Below are 12,700 nucleotides of genomic sequence, written 5' to 3'. Positions count from 1 at the left end.
TGTAGTTAGGGAGTTCATTCCACCAACTGGGCAGATTGAATGCGAGAGTTCGGGAAAGTGATTTCTTCCCTCTTCGGGATGGAACAACGAGGCGACGTTCATTCACAGAACGCAAGTTTCTGGAGGGCACATATATCTGCAGAAGTGGGAGCAGATACGAAGGAGCAAAGCCAGAGGTCGCTTTGTAAGCAAACATCAGAGCTTTGAATTTGATGCGAGCAGCAACTGGCAGCCAGTGCAAACGGGTGAGTAGCGGAGTGACGTGCTCTTTTGAGTTCATCAAAGACCACTCGTGCTGCTGCGTTCTGAAGCAGCTGAAGAGGTTTGATAGAACTAGCTGGTAGCCCGGCTAGCAGAGAGTTGCAATAGTCCAGTTTGGAGAGAACAAGAGCTTGAACAATGAGTTGGGTTGTATGTTCAGATAGGAAGGGTCGGACCTTTCTGATGTTATAGAGTGCGAATCTGCAAGATCGGGCAGTTCTAGAAATGTGGTCAGAGAAGTTCAGTTGGTCATCAATCGTTACTCCAAGGCTTTTTACCATTTTGGATGCAGTGATGGTTGCTCCATCCATCTGGATTGAAAAGTTATGGTGAAGAGTCGGGTTGGCAGAAACTTCAAGCATTACCGTTTTCGTGAGGTTAAGCTGAAGATGATGATCTTTCATCCAGTGTGAAATGTCTGACAGGCAGGCTGAAATGCGAGCTGGAACCGAGGGATCATCAGGGTGAAAAGAGAGGTATAGCTGGGTATCATCAGCATAGCAGTGGTAGGAAAATCCATGTTTCTGGATGACTGTTCCTAAAGATGCCGTGTAGATAGAGAAGAGAAGTGGCCCAAGAACAGAGCCCTGAGGTACCCCAGTGTTTAGATGCTGTAGGTTGGACACCTCTCCCCTCCACGACACCCTGAATGACCTGTCCGAGAGGTAAGAACTGAACCATTGAATAACAGTGCCTGCGACGCCCAGTGACTCAAGCGTAGATAGCAGGATCTGGTGGTTTACAGTGTCGAAAGCAGCTGATAAATCCAGCAAGATAAGGACAGATGATTTAGAGTCTGCTTTAGCCAGTCTGAGATCCTCCACGACCGAGAGCAGGGCAGTCTCAGTTGAGTGGCCTTTCTTAAAGCCAGATTGCTTGTTGTCCATGAGGTTGTTTTAAGTAAGAAAGTCCAGGACTTGATTGAACACTACTTTCTCCAAAATCTTGGCCATAAATGGAAGCAGGGATACCGGTCGGTAGTTTTCAAGTAGCGTTTGATCTAGGTTGGGTTTCTTTAGCAGTGGGGTTACCCTAGCCTGCTTAAATGAAGTAGGGAATAGACCAGAGTCAAGAGATGTGTTAATTATGTGAGTCAGTGTTGGTATGACTGCAGGAGAAATGGCTTGCAAGAGATGAGAGGGAATGGGATCAAGCGAACAGGTGGTTGCATGGCTTGATAGCACGAGATTGGACACCTCAGACTCAGAGAGCTGGGAAAAAGAGGTGAGTGTGTGTGGTGTTGGCAGTGTATCTTGCATTTTTGTTGTAGGTGCAGCAAATTGAGCACTGATTTTTGCAGTTTTGGTGCAAAAGAATGTAGCAAAGTCATCAGTAGTGAGTGTGGAGCATGCGGGTGGAGGAGGAGGATAGAGGAGGGAGGAAAATGTTTTAAAAAGCAAGCGAGGATTGGTGGCACTGTTGACTTTCTGACGGAAGTATGACTGCTTTGCAGAAGTAACCTCAGTCGAGAAAGAAGACAGAAGAGTTTGGTATGTTATGAGCTGTTCAGGATTTTTAGTTTTTCGCCAACTTCTCTCAGCAGCCCGAAGTTTTGAGCGATGCTCACGGAGAACATCAGAGAGCCAGGGTGCAGGAGGACTGGCCCGGGTTGGCCTGGATGTCAGAGGGCATAGTCTGTCTAGACATGATGTTAGCGTGGAGCAGAGTGTATCAGTGGCACTGTTCGTATCAAGTGCAGAGAGTTTGCAAGATGGAGGAAGAGAGTTAGAAACAATGGTGGATAGTCTATTGGGTGAGAGAGAGCGTAGGTTTCTGCGAAAGGCAACTAGAGTTGGAGTGTGTGGCGGCTCAGGAGTAATGTGGATGTTGAGAGAGAGAAGGAAATGATCCGATGTTTGTAGTGGAGTTAATAGTGTTTGATCAGCGAGGCAATGTCGAGTGTAAATAAGGTCTAGTTGATTACCTGATTTGTGAGTAGCAGAAGTAGGTGCTCTTTTGAGGTCAAAAGATGCAAGCAGAGTCTGGAAGTCGGCAGCTTGAGGTCTTTCAATGTGGATGTTGAAGTCACCTAGCACCAACAAGGGAGTGTCATAATCAGAAAAAGATGAGAGAAGAACATCCAGTTCATCTAAGAAGTGCCCTAATGTACCCGGGGGGCGGTAGATGACAACCACATTTATGCGGAAGGGGTGAATAATGGTGACTGCATGGAATTTAAAAGAGCTGATTTTTGGTAGGGACGGTCTCTGAGTGAATTTCCATTCTTTGGAAATCAGTAGTCCAGTCCCACCCCCTCTCCCTGTCTGACGAGGAGTGTGGGAAAGAGAGAAATTAGTAGAAAGAGCTGCATGTGTAGCAGTGTCCTCCGGTCTCAACCAGGTCTCAGTTAGAGCCATGAGACTAAAGTCAGCATGAGTGGCTATGGAGGTAATAAAATCTGCCATGTTAACAGCAGATTGACAATTCCAGAGGCCCACAGAGAGAGAGAGTTGTGAAATAGAAGATACATGAATTGATCAAAGGTTGTGAGGGTTGCGCCTGGAGCATACCTCCCGTGCTCTGCGAGGGTTAGTAACAACAGGAATTAGTAAACACATAATAAAGTGCAAGGAAAACAGTAATGAGTGCAGAGATAACGTAAAATAATAAAATAAAAAGTACTCAAGTGCTTTGTCGGTGTCTTTGCTCGGTGGAGTCGCGCAGGTAGAGTCAATGGTCTTTACACTCGTCGGTCTTCACACGAGGCGGGCTTCACACGAGGCTGCCGCGACCGCTGCCGCGGTGAGACTAGTCGCTTATATACACCCCCGAGCGCTTTGCTGATTGAGCTCAGGTGGACACGCCTCGAGAGTAAAAACACCCGAAACTGCAGCGACGATTTGACATGATCCAGGATCGTTTCGTTCTTCAAAAATGATCTGAAAATTGTTGTCATAGCAACAGTTCTGGTAGCTCAAACCTACTCTGGAGCAGGCTCATTTCATATAAACAGGATTAGATCGGGTCAGTTCAAGCAAAGATAATACAGAAAGTATGTTCTGATTGCTGATATTTTCTTACAGTAGTTATATACACTTGGGAAAATGTAAACAATATATATATTTAAGTTAAAAAAATATCTTAGGGGAGGTTCCAAGATGGCGGCTTGAAGGAAGGCTGTGTGTAGTTAAGCGGTAGTGTCATGTTGTCATATTTTATTTAAAAACTTTCAGTAGGTTACATTTTTACACGCGCAGACTTAGTATTCTACAGTATGAGCATAGATGACTACTTTCTGAGGCAATCGGAAAATATGCCACGCAAAAAAATGCAGTTTACCAGCCATGAGGAGGCTGACGAACATCCTGACGGCGCCAACACGAGCTCATCCACAAACCCACTGTCGGATGCGGTAGCGGAGATTACAGCTAATATCTCTAAACTCATAGATGATAAAATGGACCCGATTTCACAGCTACTGCAAATGCACCGCGCGGAGCTAGACGAGCATAATAAAAGGATTGCAGAAGCAGAAACCAGGATCTCTGAGATGGAGGACGAATTGTCCCCGATCAAAACTAAATTACAAAGTCTGGAGAAACTTGTGCACGACTTGAATGAGAGGGCGGACGACCTTGAGAACAGGGGCAGACGGAAGAATATCCGAATTGTCGGATTACCTGAGGGCATAGAAGGTGAAATCCATCGCGATTCTTCGAGTCATGGCTTCCTGAGACCCTTGCCATCACGACAAAAGAGGGCCGTATAAAGTTAGAAAGAGCGCACCGAGAAACCCCCCGCCACACAACGACCGCGTCCCATCTTGGTAAGATTTTACAATTTCCAAGACAAACAACGTGTGTTAAATGCTTTGCGGGAGCTGGGATCCAGCGGTTCTCCTTTAAAATTCGGAAACAACACCGTGATGATCTTTCAAGATTTCTCAGCGTCCGTTCTCCGTAAACGCAGGATGTTCGACGAAGTTAAGAAACGCCTAAAGTCCATAGGCGCGGAATACAGGCAAATTTACCCTGCCCTCCTCAGGGTAAACCTTCGTGGCTCGGTGAAGGTGTTTCAAGACCCAGCTGCTGTTGTGGCATTTCTAGATTCGATGAATGCAACGTCTACCGATAGTACCTGAATCACCTGCTGGAAGAACACTTGCCTGTAGTCACCCAACTCACACCACAGGTCTCTCAGACACTCAAACACTAATGTGAAGGTAGACATTGTGAATTTAACTGTGGGTATTTGAGAAATATTGGCCAATAAGGCACACTGTTCGGTTTCTTAAACCATGCTGATGTTTATAGCGGCACTACCGCTTACTATTTAGGTTGGAGTACTCTTAGTAGTTCCTTTTGTCGTTAAGGGGCCTCTTCTTCACAGTTACTCTTATAACGAGAGTTAGTGTGGAACATTTTTGATGTTTAATGACTGTTGTTCTATTGTTCCAGTTTTGTGTCTGTTGTATACTTGGATGAATCCCCTTTTTTTATCTTCTCATTTCTTTTTTCCTTTTCTTAATTTTTTCCCCTTCTTTTTTCTTTTTTTTCTCTTTCTTTTTGTACGATATTCATGCAACCTAATCTATACAGTTGATGGTTACTTTATGTTTAACATATACTTAAAATGGTAAATTTGAAAGTCTGTACTTGGAATGTTAATGGAATTCACACACCTATTAAGAAAAGAAAGGTCCTGACTTATCTAAAAAAGGAGAGGGTGGACGTTGCATTACTTCAAGAGACCCACTTAAATGACCAAGAACATACTAAGCTTTCGCAGGGGTGTTATGGCCACGCCCATTTTTCATGTTTTACTTCAAGGAGTAGGGGTGTAGTTATTTTAATTAAAAAAGGTGTGCCACTACGATCGGTGGAAGTTACTACAGACACCAGAGGGCGCTATGTGCTTCTGAAAGGGCTTTTACATGGGAAAGAAATTGCCTTTATGAACATTTATTGGCCTCCTGGTCACCCAAGTAATTTTCTTACTGAAGCCTTCGTCAAATTAGCAGACTGGGGAGTTAAAACATTATTTATTGGGGGTGACTTCAATTGCCATTTATGTCCTATTATTGATAAATTCCCAGCAGGTAAACTGTTACTATCAGTACAGGCTAAAACACTTAAGGCCCTGTGTGAAGACTTTGATTATGTAGATATCTGGAGGGCTTGCCACCCCGCAGAGCGAGAGTACACTTATTTTTCAAAAGTTCACAGTTGTCACACTAGAATAGACTATCTATTCTCTCCCAAAAATATGTTGGAGCACATAACATCTTGCAAAATTGGAGATATAATAATATCTGACCACGCGGCAGTTTTCACAGAATTTTCCTTTGGAAATCAAAATAATAAAGCCAGTGGTTGGAGATTTCATCCATTTGTATTAGCTGACCATAACTTTATTTCATATTTTACTGAGGAGTTCAACACTTTTATTTCCATCAATTCGGTCTCGACTGAAGATTCATCCTTACTATGGGAAACAACTAAAGCATTTTCTAGAGGTATTATAATAGCGTATACACATAGTAAAAGGCGTAAACAAGCTGCACAAAAAGAAATTTTAGAGTCTAAGCTTCGGGATGCTGAGAGAACATACATTAATAAACCAAGCCCTGTTAAACTAAAGGAAGTCACGGCGCTTAGGTCTGCATTAGACTCCCTTTTAACAAAACAGGCAGAAGTTAAAATTCGTTTTGCTAAGCAGAAAATGTATGAACATGGGGATAAAGTTGGGAAATATTTAGCACACCTAACAAAGAAAAGATCAGACTCTCAATCCATACAATCTATTATAGATAGTAACGGTAAACACTCTATGGACAGTGTATTCATTAATAATACATTTAAAGATTATTTTGAGAATTTCTACAAATCAGAACTAAAAGGGGACACAACACAAACCACAGAGCTTTTCTTCTCGACTCTTAATCTCCCCACGTTATCTGAAGATCAGTCATTACCTCTTAATGCCCCTATATCTAAAAATGAATTTCTAGCAGCAATAAAGAGTTTACAATCTGGGAAAGCACCTGGTCCAGATGGACTTAGTTGTGAATTCTATAAGGAATTCAAAGACTTATTAGTGGATCCATTATTAAATATGTTTAATGACTCTTTTAGAAAAGGCCGTCTACCACAGTCATTGAGAGAGGCAAATATATCCCTAATTTTGAAAAAAGGAAAACAACCAGAGTACTGTTTGTCATATCACCCTATATCTCTGCTAAATGTAGATCTCAAAATCCTTTCAAAAATTTTGGCCACCCGCCTGGAAGGCTTTCTTCCTATATTAGTAAAGGATGACCAAACAGGCTTTATTGTAGGCCGTAACTCTGTAAATAACATGCGATGTCTTTTGAATGTGATTCAACTTGCTAAACAACAATCCGTAGAAGGTCTTGTAATCTCATTAGATGCGGAAAAGGCGTTCGACCGCATCGAATGGCCCTTTTTATTCCATACGTTACATAAATTTGGTCTTGGTGAACAATTTATTAAGTGGGTACAAATATTGTATAATGAGCCATTTAGTGCTGTACTCAATAATGGCTGTAGATCCTCTATGTTCAAAATTGAGAAAGGAACAAGGCAAGGTTGCCCTCTCTCACCGCTTCTGTTTGCCTTAATAATTGAGCCGTTAGCAGAAGCAATACGGGAAAATAATAAAATTAATGGTTTTATGGTAGCAAACAAACCACACAAGATTGCTCTATACGCCGATGATATTCTTATATTCATGGTAAATCCTGAAACATCTACCCCAAATCTCTTAGACACGATTGACAGGTTTGCAGTTTTTTCTGGTTATAAAATCAACTACCATAAATCTGTGGCAATGCCTATAGGAAGTTTACAACAAATACCCCAAACACTAGCATCATTTCCATTTGGGTGGGCCCCAGAAGGTTTAACATATTTGGGCATTAATGTCACCCCCTCCTTTGAACAAATGTATAAAGCCAATTTTATTCCACTTTTTGAACGCATTCGAATGGACTTAGAAAGATGGAACATTCTCCCTATTTCTTGGATGGGTCGGATCTCCCTTTTAAAGATGAATATTCTACCGCGACTACTCTACCCTATTCAAATGATTCCGATAAATTTTACACACAAAACCATTAGGAAACTGAATGGCTGGTTCAGTTCTTTTATTTGGGCAAACAAAAGAGCACGTATCAAAATTTCAACTTTAATGCTTTCATCTTCGGCAGGCGGTCTTGACCTTCCAGATATTCGAAAATATCAATTAAGCGTACATTTGCACTGTATTTCTGATTGGATACATAAAGGACCCAGTGCAGTTTGGTTTGACATTGAAAGTTCACTCTGTAAAATCCCTCTCAGAAATTAGCTTTTTTTAAAAAAGCTTAAATTAGTGAAAATTTCCTGTAATAATCCCATTACGATTTGTACTATCAAAGCATGGCAATTTATAAAACGTTTGGAAGGAAGATCTCAACTCACCTCAACTTTTACCCCCATCTGTGATAATTTAGATTTTCTGCCAGGAACTGAAGACCCACAATTCAAAGTCTGGTCACTGAAAGGTCTCACTACATTACATGACTTGTTTGATGGAAATATTTTAATGTCTTTTGACCAACTGACCAATAAATATAATATTCCGCGACAAGATTTTTTTCGCTACTTGCAATTAAGAGACTTTGTGAAAAAAGACACTACAATACTCGAAAACCAGGACATTTGAGTTGTGGAAAGACAACTTTTTTCATACAGGGACAATTCAACAAGCTGTTTCTGCAAAGTCCTTAAGGATTGTGGCTCTTTAAATACGGACTGCTTGAAAGAGACTTGGGAAAGGACCCTTGATATACAAATCACAGATGATCAATGGGAGGAAGCTTGGAAAAATGCAACGTCCCTAAGTGTATGTAACAGAGTAAAAGCAATGCAACTGAAAATTCTACATAGAGCTCACATCTCTCCCTCACGGAGGCACAAGTTTAAAAAGGAGTTGTCACCAATGTGTCTGAAATGTAAAACTGAGGAAGGAGACCTTGTTCGTTGTTTCTGGCTTTGCAGGGAAATTCAAAAGTTCTGGGCTATGATAGAACAAGAAATTAATGGTATTTTATCTATTGATATTGGTGGTAACCCCAAGCATATGCTGCTTGGGATATTCAACGAGATTAATATGGACAAACATAAAAAAAACACTTTGCAAGTTCCTGACATTTTGTGCAAGAAAATGTATTCTCCTGAACTGGATAACGGACAAAACTCCTACAAAGTCTTTATGGCACAGGGTAATACTTGAATATGTACCACTGGACTACTTAACTTGTGTCTTACATGGCAAAGATGTTTTATTTCATGAGAGGTGGGATCCATTTTTGTTACATATGGGTTTAAACATAACCTCTATAATCCACAGAGGGTTGATTTAACAAGGTCAGATCTTATGAAGGTTTGTGGTGCATGAATACGCAATATCGCAAATTTTATTAATGCCCCCCTCTTTATTTATTTATTTTTTTATTTTTATTTTATTTAATTTTTAATTTGTATTTAATTTTATTTATATTTATTTATTTAATTTTTTTTTCTTTCTTTCCCCCGCACGTTTTGTTCACTTGTTTGTTGTTGTATCTGTATTGCTTAAAAATTTAATAAATACATTATTTAAAAAAAATATATATATCTTAATAAACATTATGCAATCTGAATTCCAAAATAAAAATGTAAAGACTGTCACCTGGTGGTGCAAAGAGAAAGTGTATTGATATGAACTTTTTAGATACAAATGCATACAATCGCTTCAGTACAATTTGTGTATAATAGTCATACTATATGCAACTTTTTTAAGGGAAAAAAAATACATTTATGCAGTCATGATCATGTTTTGACAGTTAATATGATGATGATGATTTGATGCTTTACAAAAGTTGCAGACACCTTTACCAATATCCAAATGCTTTTGATGTAAGATGCAATGCTTTTGTGATGCAAAATTTAATTAAACATCTAGTTAATCCTTGAGAAACCGATTAAGAAAACGGTTAATATAATACTACTATGGCTACTATAATAAAGAAAATCCGCTCTAACTGTAAAACTAAATATATAGCTAAATACTCTCGACACATGAAAATGTACAGCCTGCTGCCCACAACAAAGGTGGAAAAATATTGCGTATCATATTAATCAACAAACCGTTTACTACGAATTTTTATTTTTTAATAATAATTTTTAGGGGTTTTCACCTTTATTGGGAGAGGACAGTGGAGATTTTACTCACAGGGAAGTGTGGGGAGCAGAGATAGGGAAAGGATTGGTAAAGGACCTTGAGCTGGGAATCAAACTTGGGTCGCCATGAGCACCTTGGTGCTATGTGTCAATACACTAACCACTAGGCTATTGGCACCGACTTACTCTGAATTTTATGTAATTTTGCTCACAATTCTTTTTTCTTTTGCAAGCATGGATATTTGAATATTAATCAGATGATGTCATGTCATCAGCCAATCGCTGCATTGCTGATCATGATTTTGAGGATCAATAAATCAGTCCTTTACAACACACACAACGATCTCAGATCAGTTAATCCAGACATTTTAATCTGATTCACAAACTTGTTTGAAGAACCAAATTAGCCAGAGATCAGTTATCAAGATTAACAGATCCAGGATCTGCCAAATCATCTTAGATCATTTAAGCGAGGTACAAAGAACGGTCCCCTGGACTATAGCTCAGTGTTATTACTACACGCATTCAGCACATATTATTTTATTTGATATTTGTGTTGTATATTATAATTATTGATAATATGTTTTGAAGAGAGTATGTAATTGAGCAAGATGGCCTGTGAGCACCAATAGTTTTGGCCTCTGTTGTGTCTAAGTAAATTGTGCCGTTTAAAGTGCTGATGAAAGCATTTAGTGCCGAAACAAAGATCCTCTCAGTAGCTCACACTGACCGCTGTTGTGCTCATTATCTGAAGAGTTCTGAAAGAGTGACCCATTGAGAAACAGGACAGAGGGATTGTAAATCTGTAATCTAAAGTCTCTGTGTGTGTTGTTGATCTGCTGAACTGAGAGTGAAGAGTGTGTTGTTGTTCTGCAGGTTGTATAATTGTGGCGTCTCAGATGAAGGTTGTGCTGCTTTGGCTTCAGCTCTGAGATCAAACTCCTCAAACATCAGAGAACTGAATCTGTCTGGGAATGAAGTAGGAGATTCAGGAGTGAAGCGGCTCTCTGCTTTAAGAGATGATCCACATTCTAAACTGGAGACACTGCAGTAAGTAGTAATGATTCATAGATCATATAATAATGTCAGTTCAACTATCAGTCAGCTGTACAGACGTGTCTGCAGTAATGCCTAATGTGTGTGTTTCTGTGTGTTTTATTCAGTATTGACAGGTAATAAATGATGTTGAATGTGGAGTCGCTACAGATTAAACTGTACAGAAGTGAAGTGTCAGTGATTGAGTTTATAAAGACTCTGCTGGATTACTAAATAACATCATCAGTGACTGAAACACTCCATCATTAATGTGCATCAGAGAAGAGGACGAAATGCTGCAGGAACTGCTTTATTCATATCAGAGAAACTCAATGCTGCAGAATTAAAACACAAATAACCGGATGCTCTTTCTGTTTTCTCCACCTGTGATGGAGCACGTCATAAAGAGAGAACACCATGAGAAAAGGAGAGAAACTTTCTGTCTCTTCACACATGTGAGATGATTCTGGACAGTGTCGAGTGATTCAGCTTTCCTACAGTCTGACTACAGTTATAAGGCTGCATATTGAAGAGCGACATGATCCAGTTCAGGATGTAATTACTCTTAAATCGTTTATTGATAATTCAGTCAACATGTTACATTCAGACATGTAAACATCTCACTAGTCAGCCTGATTTACACTTTCTACTATTTGTTACTTTTTATATTTTAAATTGATGCACAGGGCACTTACAGTATTATTATATTAAAAGTGTTATGGTTTATAATATGACACACAACCAGTTTGTTTATTATTTTTATGTATTGTTTTTAATTTCCTCATATCTGTTCTAAATTTGATTATATTGTACACCCTGTTATCAACTAAAATATTACATCTATGCATTATATTGTTTAAACAAAAGGGATTGTTTTTTATTTTTGTATAACACACTCTCTGGTCTTTATATTTCAGTATTTCTGTAATGATTGTCCTCATGAAAGTGTCTTAACAGCAAAAGATTTTAATAAAAGTGTGAATAAATCATATCGACTTGATTTACTTTGTCAGCTCACATTACTAGTGTTGTGGACAGTTTAAGACAAAATCAATCAATCACTTATGTTCTGGGTTAATTAGATTAATCGAATATTAGTATTAAGCCTAAACAGAGATGCAGCATAATTATATTTTATTATATAACATTACCAGAAATCTCATGCTTTAACTATAGATCAAATCACAGAATACAGCATTATGATATGAAAGAGTCTCAGTGACGAAAACAATCATCATCATCATCACCATCATCATCATAATCTTTATTACTTTAGCTGAGAAAAATAAGATATCAAGTAAAGCCAAGATTAAGTTAAGACCAGACAATATTATAATAATGTGAATAATACATTTCATCTCTTACTCATCTGTAAAACACTCGATCATCGCTCTGGCATCAGCACATGTCGTCTGTGAATTAATGAATTATTATATTTCTTATCTTTATTCAGATGATTTACTTTTTATTGACTCATTTTGAGGATTAAAGGTGTCATTTAGTTTCTTCTTCCTCCTGTAAATAGAATTATATTTCAGTAGACTATGATTTATTAGTTTGTAGTTATTTATTCCCCTTTTCCTCTCATAGTGAAGATCTGATGTGTTCTCTTTATTATTCTACAAGTTGTCGTCATCAGTTTATTTACATCAGGGATTTATAAAGTCAGTTTGACACCTGATAGTTTTTCTGCTCTCTTGCTTTGAAGGAGATGTTATTTTGTGCTGACAGCTGTTTTTATAAGTAGATTAATAAGTATTAATTATTTAGGAGACACGCTGGCTCAGTGGTTAGCACTGTTGCCTCACAGCAAGGTCACTGAGATGCTCAGTCCCTCTGCTGTCTTCAGTGTGTAAAGATGAATCTCACAATCATACAGTCACTGCTGGAAAGAGCTCAAATCTGCCAAAGATGCTGAAAAACTGAAAACCTGCAGGACAGGTCTCTCTTGCTTTTTACTAAAAGCATGCGCAGAAGAACTGTCACCAGTGTGATGCTCTTTATTTCAAAAATCTTTTCAATTTAAGGCATTCCCAGCTATCTAAAAAAAGATCTCTTATAATCCATGTGCCTAAAATTGCCCTTCCTGTGGATAATAATGATTTTAGACCAATCGCTCTCACGTCAGTAATGAAATGCTTCAAGAAGAATATAGTGTCAGCGCTTAGAGAAAATATTAGTAATCAACTTGATTCACTTGAGTTTGCATGTAGCAAAGGAGTAGGTACATGTGATGCCAT

The 12,700-nt window shown here is 39.0% G+C and overlaps 1 protein-coding gene across 1 annotated transcript in view; it reads left to right on the top strand.

Moving 5' to 3' along the window:
- The window catches only part of LOC130223621 (uncharacterized), a 74,023-nt gene that overhangs the window by 38,695 nt on the left and 22,628 nt on the right, over nucleotides 1-12,700 (top strand). The window lies entirely within an intron of this gene.

The sequence above is a fragment of the Danio aesculapii genome, chromosome 1 (assembly GCF_903798145.1).
Source record: "Danio aesculapii chromosome 1, fDanAes4.1, whole genome shotgun sequence".
Lineage (NCBI taxonomy): Eukaryota > Metazoa > Chordata > Actinopteri > Cypriniformes > Danionidae > Danio > Danio aesculapii.
The sequence above is the reverse complement of the archived record's forward strand: the minus strand, read 5'-3'. Positions and strand labels throughout refer to the sequence as shown.